The sequence below is a fragment of the Nycticebus coucang genome, chromosome 14 (assembly GCF_027406575.1).
Source record: "Nycticebus coucang isolate mNycCou1 chromosome 14, mNycCou1.pri, whole genome shotgun sequence".
NCBI lineage: Eukaryota > Metazoa > Chordata > Mammalia > Primates > Lorisidae > Nycticebus > Nycticebus coucang.
Window position 1 is genome coordinate 38,910,608 of NC_069793.1, and position 17,577 is coordinate 38,928,184.

Genomic DNA, 17,577 nt, shown 5'->3' on the forward strand with positions numbered 1-17,577 from the left:
ATGGAAGAAAAAGTACCCAATGTACACAGCCCTACTATGAAACTAATTTGGGACTCTCACATGAAAGCTATAACCCAGCTACAACTTAACAATAGGGGGAAGTGGGAAAGGGGGAGGGTGGATAGAGGGAGGGGGATCGGTGGGATCACACCTGTGGTGCATATTACAGGGGTATTTGCGAAACTTGGTAAATGTAGAATGTAAATGTTTTGGCACAGTAACTGAGATAACGCCGGAAAGGCTATGTTAACCACTGTGATAAAAATGTGTCAAATGGTTTATGAAGTGAGTGTATGATGCCCCATGATCATATCATTGCATACAGTTATGATTTAATAAAAAAATTAAAAAAAAATAAAAAATAAAATTTCAGTTGATGCTAGATATATCAAAAGAAAAGAAATACAGGATCTTCATTTAAGTTTGTATTTCAGATATATACATACATCTGTATATATGTTACATATACATGTATGTTGGCTTATTTACAATAATTTCGTCATGTGCAAAATTTTGGATTAAACAAAGTATTTATTTGTCTAAAATTCAAATTTAACTGCATACCCTGTGTTTTATCTAACAATCATACTTTAGTGTAGGACATATTTTGATTTATTAACTCACCTGGAGGAACAAGTGAAGGTGAGGGAAGGATGCAGCATTATTTTTCAGAAATCCATTCTGGGCTGCCCACTGTTACAACTGGCACCCGCCAGTAACCACACAGCTGGACAATAAGCTGATCCAGATAACTCCTCCCAATTTTTTTTCTTAAAGCAAATATACATACATATATAGATCCCTAAAAAAAAAAGAGTTGCAATTTCTTTTATAAAGGGTGTAGAAGATGATGCCAAACTGTACGTATGTAGGTTTTGAAAGTATAGTTGGAAGTAGGAAAAAAATGAAACCTCATGCCCCTGAAGTTTGCAGCCCAACCTTGACATTGTCTCATCTGGATTTCCTTAAGGCCTTCAGGGTAGAGGAGAGCTATCTCATTATTTATGCTTTCTCCTTTTTTATAATCCTCCAGACCCTGCATATTAATATCTTTTTTTAGTAATATTTACTTTCTTTTATTGTAGGATGCCTCAATTTTTTCTAAGCTAATAAACTCAGACTTGTTCTGTGAATGGCTAAACTATTGTTCTGTATGTCTTTTGTGTGTGTACTATCAAGTTCAGTGTCCCAGCTATTTCATGGTCTACAGGCTCTCTAGAATAGTAGTGAAATGCTAATGGATCACCTGAGTTAAAAATGGATTTCCACTTTTTTTTTCCCCCTGGAGAGTTCTGCATCAAGAATATGAAGAAAGAGAAAAAGGCAAGAAAACAATAGATAAGTTTTTGCTGAGTGAATAGTACCAAATGCTTTCCCACCACTTTTGAGTTGTTGCCTACTAAAGCTTAAGGAAAAAAAAAAAGTAGATAGTCAAAACCACGGGTAGCTTGGATGGTATGTGGAGAACAGATTGTATGACAATTTTTTTGAAACATTTTTATGTCCTGTTAGGGCATGCTTTTATAGCAAATGTTGGTTAAAAATTCCATTTCTTGACTCAAATTGGTTGGAGACGCCTCAAGTTTAATGTTCTTCCCTGATACTGACAATGGAGTAGGCACAAAGTGGCTGTAATTAACAATAAGTTAGATAAACATTTTTTTTTTTTTTTGGAAGAGGAAATGGCATCATCAGAGCTATAATTTAGGAATTCGTCAACAATATTTAGAACAGTCTAGAAGAGGAGAACTAGAAACCAAGGGGACCATTTAGAATGTCATGTGTATAGTTATGGTACAAATTATGTTGGCCTGAAGCATAACGTTTATAATTAAATGGATGGCAGTACATGGGTATTGTATGGTTAAATCATGGAAAAGGTATATGAATGAAAGACAAAACTCGTAAGAAGAGGCAGCACAACAAAAGATAAGGGTTTAGAAAGACCTGAGTTGTTTCCTTGATTCTCACTTTTTCTAGATGCGTGACCAAGAATAAATCATATGCTTTCTTAGTTTTTATTACGTATTGATATTAAGGAGATGATTATGAAAAAAGAGTTTCTTTCTTGTGATATTTAAATGTATCTATCACAAGGAAGGCTTTGCAAATGCATGTATGTGTGTGATGTGTTACAGAATGTGTGTGGATATCTCAGTGAAATTACTACTTGCAGGAATGTCCTACCCCTTCACTTCTTGTTTATAGTTCTCAAGAATAACTGTAGAATTTGCGAGGAATACAATATCCTGAGATAAGAAGGAACTGCCTGAAATACCCTGGGCTTCTCCCTGACCCTCCTAGGGAATCTTAGGCTAGGGAACATCTGTCCTGGACTGCCCTCCAGGCTTTGTTCCTTTCTCCATGTAAGCAGGATGTCCTTCAAAGCTTTAGCCTAATGGATCATATGGACCCTGAGTTTATAACCTTAGGTAGGCAGAGTCCCGCAGGTATGGGATATGCACAGTTGAGACTCTATCTGCCCTGAGCAGTTTTCTTGAGATCTGAGGGATGAGCTCACAATGGAATCTGCGCTTACTTTGTCTTTGCTGCTTTTTTGTAGGTAATAAATCTACTTGTGGTAACTTGTGGCATACGAATGTGCTCTGTGTCCCTGGACTCAGACAAGTTGGTAACCATTGCATGATGAACCTGCTTCACACTAATCACAATTTTTAACAAAATGTAATTAGTTCTAGAATTCTGAGTCTCCACACAATGTCAAATTATGGATGATGAGAGAAAATCAGCTACCCTTGAAATTTCATGCACTGCATATTCTGTAGCCAAATTATAAGTGATGAGACTTAGATTTTCAAGCTGTGAACAAGCTAGGTTACACTAATTATCACATAATTTTTCATATTTAAGGATACACTGTGGGCTTACAAAAGCATTCTGGAAAATTGAGACCTTAATTGTTCAATCCTCAGTTGATAAAGATGAAAATAGTCAATTACAGATACAGATATAAAAATGCAGATATAATCTCTTCAGAGTATAATTTCTATTGAGAGAGCCCTAGTTTGTTGATGAAAATACTGTATTACATGTATAAAAAAGCACTATCAGCATTGACTGGATTCCCAAAGTCTCCAATGTCTTCATTCAGTGTCCCAGATGTACTTTAAATATTTGTTCTTACTATTATGTAAATTACACACAATATTTTCCTTATTAGTATAGAACAGTGATTATAAAATAGTTGATAGCAAAGGTAAGGAATGGGGGAAAATTCAGATTAAATAAGAATGGCAGAATGTTGATAATTACTGTAGGTGATAGATACTGGCATTTTACAGATTTAATATTTCTGATAAGAAAAAGTAAAAGTAAAATTATTGACTCCAGAATCAAATACATATAGATTCCACTTTGGGATTTGTCATTAACTCGTTCTGTGATCTTGGACAGATTTCACTCTTTGTAACTTTCACTTTCTTTATCTCTAAATTGAGGATAATATTTCTTCATGAAGTTTTTTTATAAGGACAAAATCAACATTCTATTTCACGATCTAAACGTAGTTTAGGATCACCATTTTCTGACACGGTGTTTCTATGTGAATTAGAAAAGATTTCTTCTGTCAAGACATCTTCCTGCTCTCTGCTATTTGTCAGAGTGCACGTGTGTGGATAGTGACTACACATTTCATGACTGTATGGAATGACACCATGTTTCTTACATATACCAAGTGTTAAAAAGACAGTCGTTAAAATTTCCCATTCCTATAGCCATGGAATAATGTAGAAAGTTATGGACTTGGAATTTCTGATGAACTAGTGAGAGAAGATTGAATCTCTTTATGGTTCAATATATCCCAGCCCCACATTGACCTGTGATTTTCAACTTTTCTGTGAAATTAATGTCTTCAGTTAAATCTTGTTTGTTTTTTTGAAGATTAGAGGAATATAAAAACGTTTTGTCCACTTTTTTCTTTAACTTTCAAAAATCTGAGAGTTGGATTCTCAATTCTGACAATTATGCTCATAACATGTCCCAAGGAAGGGTCTGGCGCCATCTCTAATACCTCAGATCAGTAATCCCCAATCTTTTTGGCAGCAGGGACCAGTGTCATGGAAGACAGTCTTTCCACAAATTGGAGTAGGGGGGATGGTTTTGGGATGATTCAAGTGCATTATGTTTATTGTCCACTTCATTTCTATTTAATTCCATTATAATATATAAGAAATAAGTATACAACTCACCATAATAAAGAATCTGGGGGAATCCCTGAGCTGGTTTTCCCGCAACTAGGCAGTCCCATCTGTGGGTAATGGGAGACAATGACACCCAAAGTGGGTTACTTATGTCCAGTCTGCTTCGTAATCTTATTTTATTTCATTTTATTTATTTATTTATTTTTAGACAGAGTCTTACTATGTTGCCGTCAGTTGAGTAATATGGCATCACAGCTCACAGCAACCTCAAACTCTTAGGCTTAAGTCATTCTCTTGCTTCAGCCTCCCAAGTATCTGGGACTACAGGTGCTTGCCACAATGCCTGGCTATTTTTTTGTTGCAGTTGTCATTGTTGTTTTAGCTGGCCCAGGCTGGGGTCAAACCTGCCAACCTTGGTGTATGTGGCTGGCACCCTACCCACTGAGCTACGGCACCACCTGTAATCTTATTCTCTTTATTGTCACTGCAAAAAACCCTGCTTCACAAAGATAGGATGTTGGAAACGGAAGCAGGCTTTTCATTACTCTTGTGACAATCTCAGGACACTCCTCCTTGACTTTAATCCAGAACATGTGTAGATTTGAAGTTGTCTCAAATATACTTTTAAGGCCACTGTCATTTGTGATTTTAATTCTAGCATGGACAAAGTTGATTCACCTGGCCTATTCACAAACGAGTGGTGGATCCATCACTTTCCACTTCAGGGAACTTTTGTGGTTGGGAAGTAATACTCAAGCACTTTTGAAAGGTGAGATAGGTGAGCATGTACCACCTGAGAGAGAAATCTCTGCTAATGTTTGAAACATGTCAAAAATCCCAATGTTCACTCCTTGCCCCCATAATTCCAGTTTGTTTTTGAATGTAGCCATTTTATCTGCCAACTGGAACACAGTTGTCATTTTCCCCTGATATGGGAGATTGAGTTTGTTGAGGAGGTTAAATATGTCACACAAGTGAGCAAGTTTTGCAACCCCTTCTATGTCACTGAAATGTGCTGTCTGTGATGACAGTTTTTCTAAAAGAAATCTCTGGAGAAACTCTCAATTCCCCCCCCCACCCCAAAATCTGGCCAGTGACCTCACTGTAGAAAGGCATCTCGCTTTGTGTATAATAGAAAACAACTGTGGTCTGCATCCAGGTGTGCACAGAGCAATGTGAACAGACATGAGTTAGTGAGTCAAGGTCATGTACTTTAACAAGTGGATAATTTTAATCACATCCTGCAAAACAGGATGCTACTTAGGTCAGGAGACATTTTTCAGTGAGCCAACATGTCTGTGTGGATGACACAGTACCTAGACTCACATTCACAAGTGACCTCCTTGACCCACGCAATGACCCCAGAAAGCCGTCCAGTTCTACCAGCCTCTCCATCCATGCAGCTACTGACCAGGCACATACAAAATGACCAGTTCCGTTTTCCTGATAGGTATTCATCCAAAGACTAAATAGTTTTGCAGCTGTGGTGTTGGCTGGCAATAAAAGTCCATATAACATATTCTTATGCACATCTTCCTCACAAATACATTGCACAAAACAAGCATTATTGCCTGGGTAGACTTGTTAACCGGGATTGGGCACCACAGTGACCCATTAATCCTCTCTAACAATCAAGCCTCAGTATCCTCTCCTACTTCATCAGTTCATCTAGTTATGGTGCTAGCTGAATGAAGAACGCATGACACCTTCTGAACTGCAGCCTCTGTTAGACGTTCATGGCAGATGTCCTTAGCAGAAGGCAGGATCAACTCTTCACCAATGGTAAGGGGCTTCTTATCTTTAGCAATGTGGTTAGCCACAAGGAGAGATGCTCTCAGTGCAGACACATTTGATGACATGGTGGCCTTCGACAATTGCTTCTGCAGTTTGTGTTTATGAGTTTTTTTTTTTTTAAGCTCCAAATGGTTTCCTTTTAATGGAAGGTACTTGGTCTCCATATGGAAAAGAAGTTTTGAAGCTTTCCTGGCTTCATTGGATAAGCAATTGCTGCATATTACACAAAGCAGTTTTGTATAAATCACCTGTTGCAATTAACCCATAATTTCAGTAGGATTCTTGCCCTCTTCTCTTGAAGGCAGCTTTCATTTTGTTGGCAGCCTCAGAGTCTGATGCTTTCTCATAAAGCACTTTCCCCCTTGGCCTTTTCCCCCTTTTCAAGGAAGCTCTCCAGAACCGTTTGTTTTTTACTCATTCTTGCTAGGGTCAGCTTGGGACATATAACATATCCTCATGTACATCCTCCTGAAAAATATATTGCACAAGAATAAGCATTGTTGCCTTGTTGTCAACATAGGTAGACTTGTCTACATGCACCCACATGGGAAGAGAAGGAGGCATGAGTGGAAGTGGTAAGTAAAATAATGGGTGGGCCCTGTGCAGACTGAGATTTGTGGTAGGTAGACTCCAAGCCTTCCACCAGATGCAGCTATATCATTGAATTAATATGCTTTTTTCTCTTCAGATTGCATAAATCTTTCACCATTTACAACTGAAGTAAGATGCTTACTAGCCACTATCAAGCCTGCCAACAATTGCAGTTTGATTGTCACTTGCCACTCCCGATAAGGTTTGCAAGCAGGTGATTTATTATGGTCTTATGCAGTCAGACCTCTCTGCTAATGATAATCTGTGTTTTCAGCCACTCCCCAGTGCTGGGATCACCACCTCAGCTCCACCCCAGATCATCAGGCATTAACTCGTCAGAAGGAGCACGCAGCCCAGAGCCCTTGCATTCATAGTTCAGAGTAGGGTTTGCACTGGTATAAGAATCTAATGCTGCTAATGATCTGCCAGGAGGCAGAGCCCAGGCAGTGATGAAAGTGATAGGGAGTGGCTGTAAATACAGATGAGCTTCACTCACTGGCCCACCAGCCCACTACTCTGCTGTGTAGCCTGGATCCTAACAGGACATGGACCGATACCAGTCCACAGCCCAGGGATAGGGCACTGCACCCTTAGGTAACTTTTCATGCTTTCTCTGAGACTTTTATTCCTAACAGTCAGTCCTATTTTGCATTATGTCAACTTTCTTTGTAAGAATGTTTTGCTTAGAGAAAATGGGGCAAAAATTCAAAATAAACATATTCATAGATGCTAATTTTATTTGTATTGAGACATGCGCAATGCTTCTCATTTTCTGGAATTGTCGAGCAAAATACTTCATGAATTGTGGGACTGTATTGAGAAGAGGAATGCGAATGAAGAACGAATATTCAACAAATTTTATTACGTGTTGTTCCCATATTGTCTAGAGTGGAATTCAAAGGGAACAGTTGCATTTCCTATCAAAATTTTGAAATAAATAAAATAATCCTTGATATACTCATATATGCACTTTGTAAATGCACTAAGTAAACACTTTAGCAACATGAAATGTAGTGCCAAGAATAGAAGTTGTTTTCTGTGCCCTTTATTTTTTATTGATTTTTAGATACACTTATAAAGCTGGTCATTAAATTAGCAATTTTCTTAGCATAACTTTAGATATAGTAATTTATCTCCATATATAAATCATTATTAATTTTTATTCACACTTTTATAAGTTAGATACCTTATATTGAAATTAATTTGGCTAATTAGAGTGATTAATTCATTGTTTTGCACTTTACTACCAATTTTTTAATGTTACCATAATACTTCTGCAAAGTCTGCAATCAATACGAGTTGAGTCATTCATCAGTTTGGTCTTAATGTCACTGGCAAGGCTGTAATTAGATGCAACAATTACGTCAGTAAATAGCCTCGAAGTATATTTTCTTTTTTTTTTTTTTTTTTTTTTGTAGAGACAGAGTCTCACTTTATCACCCTCGGTAGAGTGCCATGGCATCACACAGCTCACAGCAACCTCCAACTCCTGGGCTTACGTGATTCTCTTGCCTCAGCCTCCTGAGTAGCTGGGACTACAGGTGCCCGCCACAACGCCCGGCTATTTTTTGGTTGCAGTTTGGCCGGGGCCGGGTTTGAACCCGCCACCCTCGGCATATGGGGCCGGCGCCCTACTCACTGAGCCACAGGCGCCGCCCCGAAGTATATTTTCTACCACCAAAAATTTAGCACTAGAAAAATAAATCTATTTTACCATACACAAAACATGTTTTCCATTTAATGAAATAAAAGTATGAAAAGTATTAATTATGGAAACAATAATAGTAATTGTGACAAGTAATTCACATGCATTTTTCTCATTTAAGCCTAACAACATTCCTATAAGGTGGGAATCAGTATCTCAATTTATTAGTGAGATAACAAAGGCCAAAAATGAAGAAGTAGGTCCTCCAAAGTCTTCAGGTAGAAAGTGAGGAAGCAAGGATACTGAACCTCGTCTCTGGCATCAAATCTGTGAGTCAGAACAACACACTGTCCCCCCCGCTAGGTAACAAGCCATTCACATAAAGAAACCATCCACAGGCTTATCATTGTGGAGAAAAAAACCTTTGGGGTAGCCAGTTTTTCCATCTTTCCTTGCAGAGAGCTTTTTGCCTTTCATGATAATATTATTCTTTCTCTACAAATGAGAGAGTGAAAAAAATGTATAAAGGAAAAGAATGAACCCAAATCTTTTCTGCTTAACCAGATTGTTGAAATTATTCTCAAGTTACAATACCAATAGATGAGTGTGAGGCATGGTTTAGAGGCTTGTTTAATCCACTGTACTTCATACAGACAGCTCTGCTTTTTTTTTCAATACTGTCACCTACCCTCCACTTGCTGGGAATATCAGAAACGTGAATCTCAGAATGTAGTTGTGGAGAACAGAGGACATGTTCAGCTTTTAGAAGCCCCAAAGATGACTGAAATGCAGGTTTTCAACAGGCTGGTTAAGTGCCACTGTTCTTACCCTTATTTGTTCCATCATGTAACAAAAGGCAGAGCTGAAGTGGAATGAGGTGGATATAGCAGTGGTCTTCATTGATTGCACTGATTGTTTGGTCACTGGAGGAACTCGAATGCTGATGCCACTGTTGGGCAACAATTTAGATTTGTCTTTTAAGTACAGATGAGATTATTCAACCTGCTAATTTAAGATCACTGCATGAGAACAACATCACCGTGCACAACCACACTCAATGCACGCAATTTTTTTATACATGTTCCTCGTGAAGGAATTGGGACAAGGTACCTTCTTATAAGGTAATTGATGAAATTCACATGAGAATATGGTAAAGGCAAATAGCTAGGAGATGTCGTCATCCAGAATTTTTCTCCCAACACTTGCACTAATTTCACGTTACCTGGTAATCATCTCTTAAATCACTTTGCTCGAAGTGCCTACTTTTTGCACTGGAGCATTAGTTCATCATGAGCCCATCTTAATCTCTTTGTCTACAAAAGCTCATCAGATATATGTATTGTTTTCCTTATTCTGGCTCATATGAGGTAGTGTACAGCTTTGAATAAAGCTGAAGTTTAGGAGATATTTCTCTAAAAAATTCCAGTAGGAGTTTCCTGGACTGCCTTGTATGAAGTGCTCCAGAGTTAGAGATATAAAGTAAAACTTTTAGCAGAGATTTATCAAGATCTTATACTGTTCAGAAATAGCTGATTCTGTTACTTTATTATAGGTACAATTTCTCTTGCTGAAGCACACTAGGATTCAGTTGCCTAATCATGTCTGTATACTCCTATAAAGAATAATAAGTGTAAATCAAAACAATAGTCTTAATTTATGCTTTCTCCATTTTTTTTTTTCTTTTTTGGAGACAGAGTCTCACTCAGTGCCCTGGGGTAGAGTGCTACAGTGTTACACCTCACAGCAACCTCTCAAAGTCTTGGGTTCAAGCAATTCTCTTGCCTCAGACTCCCGAATAGCTGGTACTACAGGCTCCATCCACATGCCCAGCTATTTTTTTTTGGAGATGGGGTGTCTCTCTTGCTCAGGCTGGTCTTAAACTCCAGAGCTCAAACAGCGCGCCTGCCTCAGCCTCCCAGAGTGCTGGGATTACAGGCATGATCCACTGCGCTCAGTCCTCCAATTTGTTTTAAGACACTGATATAAGCAGTGTAATATAAATGTGTATAATTCAATCTATTCTTTGGGCAATTAGTTAACATTTGAAGCTGCCTAATATGTTACATACTGTGCAGGATGACATACTAAAAGCTCTTTGATTCTGGCCATTTGATTACTACTTTTCAACTTTTAAATTGCCAATTGCTAGGTAATTTGTTCTTAAGGAAACTTCTTAAAGTCAAAGTATATGGATTATTTCCTTTGCCTTAACAGAAGTCTGGAGGCCTTAGCTGACTGTGCCCTGAGTGTAAACTCAGTTTTGACCCCAGAAGTGGTCCTGTGTCCCTGCACCTAAGATGTGATTCTTCCCTGAATGGACCAGATACTTTGCTAAATTTGCCAGTGTAATATTGCTGCATCTTCCTAAAAGGAATCTTTCAAGGGACTTTTCAATGTTATATGAGGCAGAGAACTGGTGCTTTACCTATTTCATAAGAAGAAGATTTGGAATTTTGCATATATACATTTGTAGATGTGCACGAACCTTCTGGATGATAAATGTTTCCATATGCAACAAAATTCAAGCTAAGATCTAAATATCATCAAAACAATCCCCTGGGTGAAAGACCCAACCACAACTTGTACTTTACCTAACAAAAGACAAACAGTGTAATCTAATCATATGTATCCTCATATGAACCTGAAATTTAAAAAAAGAAAATAAAAAAATACCATTTGGTAGTGAGGCTGCTGGGATAGAGAAATATAGTCATTTGAAACCATTGATTTCTACCAAAAAGAACCCAACAGCTGTGAAGGTAAAATTGGCTTAGTTCAGTTCACAGCAATAACAGGTATTAACTATTTGTTACATAGGAACAAAATAGTATTTATAGCATGTTGTGAGGATTGTGATAATTCACATAAAGACTTTAGAAGAATGGCCCATGATAAGCTTCTACAGATGTATTCTTTGTATAATTACATTATGATATTTTGTAATATTACAAACTTAATTTTTCCCAGATGATACCATTAGTTTAATAATACTTATACATTTAATGACTATAGTGATCAGCATAACATTAAATTATTATTTTGCACTTCAATTTATTCAAGTAGTTTTTCTTCTTTTAACAATAGACTGTTGATGAACATCTCTATGCACCGAATATTTTTGTATTTCATAGCTATAACCATGCTGTAAATTCATAGAATAATCTTCAGGAACTTGATGAACTATGAATGCATAGCACTAACTATATTATTAAGGTAATTTTCTCTGTGTTTACTTATTAATTGGTTACAAGAATTAAAAAAAAAGTTCAGTCTGGCATTTTGACTTGCAACATTGGTACATCTGTTGAGATGAGTGACATATCATGATGGGATGACATTATTATAAATATTTGATTGATGTCTGGGAAACAGAAGGAAAAAACTTCCAAGTATATTTAGAGTTTTCATGATGCCATGATTTTTACCTGGGGCTATCTTATTGACTGCTCAGTACAGTTAAAGGGTGAAATAAACGAAAGGCAAAAATATAAAAACTACCCTTTGTAAGGGAAAATAACTCAAGAAACAAATTATATTTCCATCAAAACTGGATTTTAAAAGACAGATTATGTTTCTCATGCAATACGTAATGCAAATGACACAGGTGACTTTAAAGCTCATCTGGTTACACTGTTTCCAGGAAAGTTCCCGTCAGGAGACCAGCCACACGTGGGTGAGTCATAAATAAAGAAGCAGAAAAGAGATTTTTGGCAGAAGAAATGTGAAGGTAAATCTTGTATTATGAACTCTTTTGTATTTCCTAGTTGTATTAGTAAGGGTTCTCCAGAGAAGCAGAACTAATATGTACGTATAGACATATGTTATAACGTATGTATATATTATTCTAATACTATACACTATTAAAATGTTCACATACAAGTCACAATTGATTTTGCAATTATAGGAGATGCAAAATAAATAGATAACAAATGTTGTTTGTATACATTATTACAATGAATACAGTTTTTTCCTTTCTTAAAATATGTATGCATTCTTTTGGCACACTGTGTGCGTGTATGTGTGTACAGAGAGAGACATAGAGACAGAGATTGAGATGGACTAATTTAGAGAACTTGCCTATTGGTTCACATGATTATGGATACCATGAAATTCCATGGGCTGCCTACTGCAAGCTGGAGACTCAAGGAAAGGCGAGGAGTAATTCAGTTTAAGTAAGAAAGACTGAGAATCATGGGAGCCTGTGGCAAAAATCACAGTCCCGTTCAGAATTCAGGCCCTCAAACTGAGCGGATGATGTCCACCCACGCTGGGAAGGGCAATGTACTTTACTGATCCACTGATCAAATGTGATTCTCATCTAGAAACAACCTCACAGTTACACTCGGAAATGACTTTAAATCTAGGCACCTGGTGGCCAGTCAAGTCAACATATAAAATACATCTTCATACCAATTGTTTGGTTGGCTAGTGATCAGACAATGGTACTGGAATTCATAAACAGTATTTATAACTCAGGATTCCTCCTCTCCATTTCACTACAGTAAAAAAAAAAAAAAACTTTTTTTTTTTTTTTTTTATTTGAGACAGGGTCTTACTACGTCACCCTCTGTAGAGTGCTCCGGGTCACAGCTCATAGCAACCTCAAACTCTTGGGCTTAAGCAATTCTCTTGTCTCAGCTTCCCAAGTAGTTGGGACTACAGCTGCCTGTCACAATGCCCGGCTGTTATTTTGTGGTAGTTGTCATTGGTCTTTGGCAGGCCTGGGCTGGGTTCGAACCCACCAGCTCTAGTGTATGTGGCTGGCTGCTTAGCTGCTGAGCTAAGGTGCCCAGTCTGACTACCGTAAAATTTTAACCTGGTTGTAATTAAACATGCCTCTTTCTTGCTTGTGATGTGAGACAAACACTAAGTACTGAATCTTTTATGAAGAAGTATGGGCTGTGTATGTTGGTCTCCCACTCCTAGCTGATTATGCACCAGTGTTCAGTTAGAAGTTAGATGCCACCATTGGCATTAAAGTTGACTCCCCAGCTTGATTTGTATCAGAGGGCCCCTCCCTTATTTTTGTCTTTTATATAAGGTCAATAACGACCTGTCTTTTGCCCCTAGTTATTTCAAATCAGCACTCTCTTTTAATTGATGTAAATCTGATATGGACATTTATGACGCTGAATAAATGAGTTTGGGAGGTAAAAGAATACTCTTAGATGTTCTATGACATAAGACAGTTTTGAGGGGGACAGGAGTGCTACTCCCTTCTGTCTTTCACTGAGGTATATCCAAGCCCAAATTAAAAATCCATTGTTTTTGCTTGTATGCTTCATCAATTTTCATGGACCTCATGTTTTTATTGTTCCCCAATATCAATTATGAATAAATTGTAGCAAGGGATCATTGAGAGAACTAAAGGTAGTTTTGTCATAGAAATTTTTCAGTAAAAATCCTGGCCCCCAGAAATAAAAAGCACCTTTAAAACAGTAAGTCACCTTCTTTTTCATTTATAGTCTAGAAGACATTGAAGGTTGTTCCCTTGCAGTGCGTGGCTCTCACATATTCTAATTCGTTAGTGTAGAGTGTGCAAATTTGCATTCTCATTTCATTGATGAAGAAGCAGCGGGCCAGGGAAGAAAGTGCTGAGAATTGAGCCTGGGTCTCAGTTCTTCAGATACCAGGGGTACATGTATCATCTTGAGAATCTTTTTATCTCTGTACAGAATTGCTAGTATTTCTATTATTTCTGATCAATGTTGTGTTGTAGATATCTCATTTGCCTTTACTACTGAAATTCATTTTACTTCGATTATGGAGATAACTTATATCTGGTATATTATGTATTTAGTATTATTTTACACTGGTAATATAACATGTATATTGGTATACTGTATATGGGAAACACACAGATCTGGCTTGTTCGTGTTCTTAAAAATGGGTGGAAAACTATCCTCATTGATGTAGTAGTATTCTAAAATTTGAATATAACCAAGCTTACTCTAGAAATAAGGCTTGAATTCATAAGGCAATTTCCTTAGCAGCCAATATTAAATGCATAAATTTCTTTTCTCCTATTAAATTAATAATAATCTTAATGTTGCCTAGACATTTCCACGTGTAAAGGATAAGAAATAGCACAATTTTCTGCTCAGTACTTGCTATTTTGAAAAAAAGCTATATACTACAAATAATCCAGTAAATAAAACCACAACCTTCACAAATTCCTACATGGCATTTATTGAATCTCTAGTTTTAAACAATGTTGCAAAGTTTAACAATTAAAAACAGGCATAGTTTCTCTAGGCTAACACCATATTAAACATATATTTTGAAGGTCATGGTAGTTCAGCATACTAGCAAGTGATTTGGAACCAGAAATCAGTAGTTTATATAGTTGACAGGAATCAGTAGTTTATATACTTCACTCTGAAGTGAGCGTTTTAGTGATGTAATCAAGTGATATCTTAGAGACAGTATCAGAAAGGTGACGGAAGGAAACATGAGGTTATTATGCTGAGGTCCTTGTAGATAAGTTTAGTGTTCAGGGTTCTATTTTTTCACTCTTTGAAAATGATTTTTGCTTGTCTAGAGAATATAAATGTCTAACAAATATAATCATTAGAATAAAGTCATAAATTAAAAACAATGTTTTCACATACTGAAGTATTACCTTCTGGTATTTTCATGAAATACAGACAATTTGGTGTTAAAATGAATGTTTGTGTGTGCTATGCTCATATATACACTTATATATTCATTGACGTACAGAAAGGAAGAAAGACCTAAATGAGTTATGCATGCCTTTCTGCACATGAACATTTATATGTATATTTTTATGTGTGTATTATACATATGTACCTATATGTGCAAATATGTACAGAGAGAATCATGAACTTTCCTAATCGCTTACTCCAAAAGTCACCGATTTGATTTGATTGTCATCTGCGTTTATGATGTTGGGTTTGCAATCAACGTTATGAGACAAAATAGAAAAATAATTAGAACACAAGTACAAAAATCTTACAGATGATAGCATTATAATATATGCATACAAGTATCCCTTTTTTTGTATATTTTTATGTCCAACATGGCCTTCTGAAAACCCACTACATTACAAAATTTGCTTATCAGTCAGTTCTTTTGTTATTCATCTAATTGTTTTACTTTTTACAGTTGAAAAAGCATATGAATAGAATGTGGATGAAGTGCCTGTCTAAAATATTGTATTCATATTTAAGTTAATTAAATCTCCTTTTTACTCAAACAACTCCATAGAAAGGAAACAAGTAGCCTAATTAAAAAATAACAAAAGACCTGAATGTGTGTTTCTCAAAAGAAGATATACAAATGCCAACTAAGTATATGAATAGGTGCTCAACATCACTGACTGTCAGAGAAATATAAGTTAAAACCACAAGGAGATATTATGCACCTGTAGGAATGTCAATGAGCTAAAAGACAAAAGATAGCAAGTATTCAGGCAGACGTGGGGAAAAGGAAACCCTTGTACTCTGTTGGTAGGAAGGTAAATTACTGTCGCTATTATGGAAAAAATATGACAGTTCCTTAACAAATTAAAAATAGAACTATCATGTGATCCAGCAATCCTACATCTGGGTATGTATCCAAATGAAAGGGCACAAGAGTCATGTACACTCTCCTGTGTATCTACAATGGAGCAGTATAGATAACTGTATCCCACCTGCCAAACTCAAGATGTGTGGATTACGTCTGTGTGACAAAGATAAAGACACGCTTTAAGCTTTCTCTGTGATAAGAGATCTGGAAAGAAGAAAGAAATAAAAGAGAAAATTTCAGGAAAATAAGAGGAATTATGCTTATTTCATTTACTTCTATGTGGTTTGCTCTTACATTATACATGTAATAATGTGTGCTGAATTCATTTTAACTAATGGATGAATTAATACAAACTAGGACCAAAAATGTGTTTCAGAGTGAAAATGATGCACATCTATTGCTGAGCTCAACTATTTATAAACGTGTATGTAAGTGCTGAAATTGAGCTCAACATGAATAAACCCAGAGGAAGGTGTGTAATGCCAAATGTTGACAGTTTTTTGTTTTTTTTTTAATAATTTGGGATTCTTATGGACCCTTTCTTTTCAGATTTTTGCCATGGCTGCCAACTCTAGGAAAATAAAATATGTACTCTCCACACCATCTTGTTATACACAGCTCCAGCAATAAGCTCTTGACGCTCGTGAGCCAGTGTGAAAAGTAAATGAACCAGAGTGGGATGGTGGGAAATGATGAAATAAAACCCAAAAGAGAAAGACATGAGAGACAGAGGTGGAATTGAGAGGCAAAGATGGGATCAGGAGGACTGGGTTATTTTTCTGTATCACCAGCACCCGAGTGCCTGAACAGCTTTATTTTTAAGAAGTCAGGTCAATGTTGTTTTTCAAGGAAATAAGACACATTTTCAACTTATTATGAGAAGAGAATTCCCAGAAATTCCCAGGTAAACATTATTATTACTGTGTGACCTCTAAAATATGGGTAATACTACACATCTACAAGACTAGCTAGAAATGTACATGATTGCTTTGAAGTGCCACTGTGAAGTTAAAAGCTAAAGTTTTAAGGAAAACATATTTTTCTTCTGCTGGGTTAAAAGTTGAAGCTTAGAGAAAATATGTTACCTGTTGAGGAGGGTCAGTAGAGGGGGGTTCGTTCCCTGGACGTTCTCCCAAGCTGCGGGGACCCTGCCACCTCACAGCTCGCTCTCTACACTTGACCAAACAACTTGTGCAAAAACGATTTCATAAGAAAGATATTGAGACCTCAAAGTATCAGCATAAGGGCTGGAGAAATGAGCAGAAGAAAAATCACTTCCAGAATTCTAGGAGGTAGAAATTACAGAAATGGTTTTGCAGACGAAATTATCTGGCTATATTGATTTGAGTAAAAATATGGATTCCAGTATTTTTTTTCTATTTTTGCATGCCTCTGCTTCAATATTTAAATTCCAGGAAGAGAATGTGTGATTTCTCATGCTTGAGAAGGAGCTAATCCTTTTTCTCTGTCAAGGTAGTAAGATGAATAAATGAGATCCTTGGCTTAGATGGTGTCTCACACACCTGCTTCTCTTCCTACCGTAAAAGACTACACAACTTGCAAGGGTGGGGTAGTAATTCCTCCAAATATAGGTGGTGGGATATTCTTGTGGCACAAAAAGAGGGATACAAATTAACTACTACAGATGTATTCAAATAGAGAAAAAAAATTTTATCTATCATTTGTATTAAAATCGCCCTTCAAATATTGCATCAGACAGAAAGTCACATTGACACAATTGACACAATTTAAATGTGCCCCACATGATGTGTTTCTATTTGCTTTCAGCATCTTCCAATTTCCAGAGTAGTTCATATAGAAATGTTAGGCCTGACTGAAAAGACATAACCCACATTA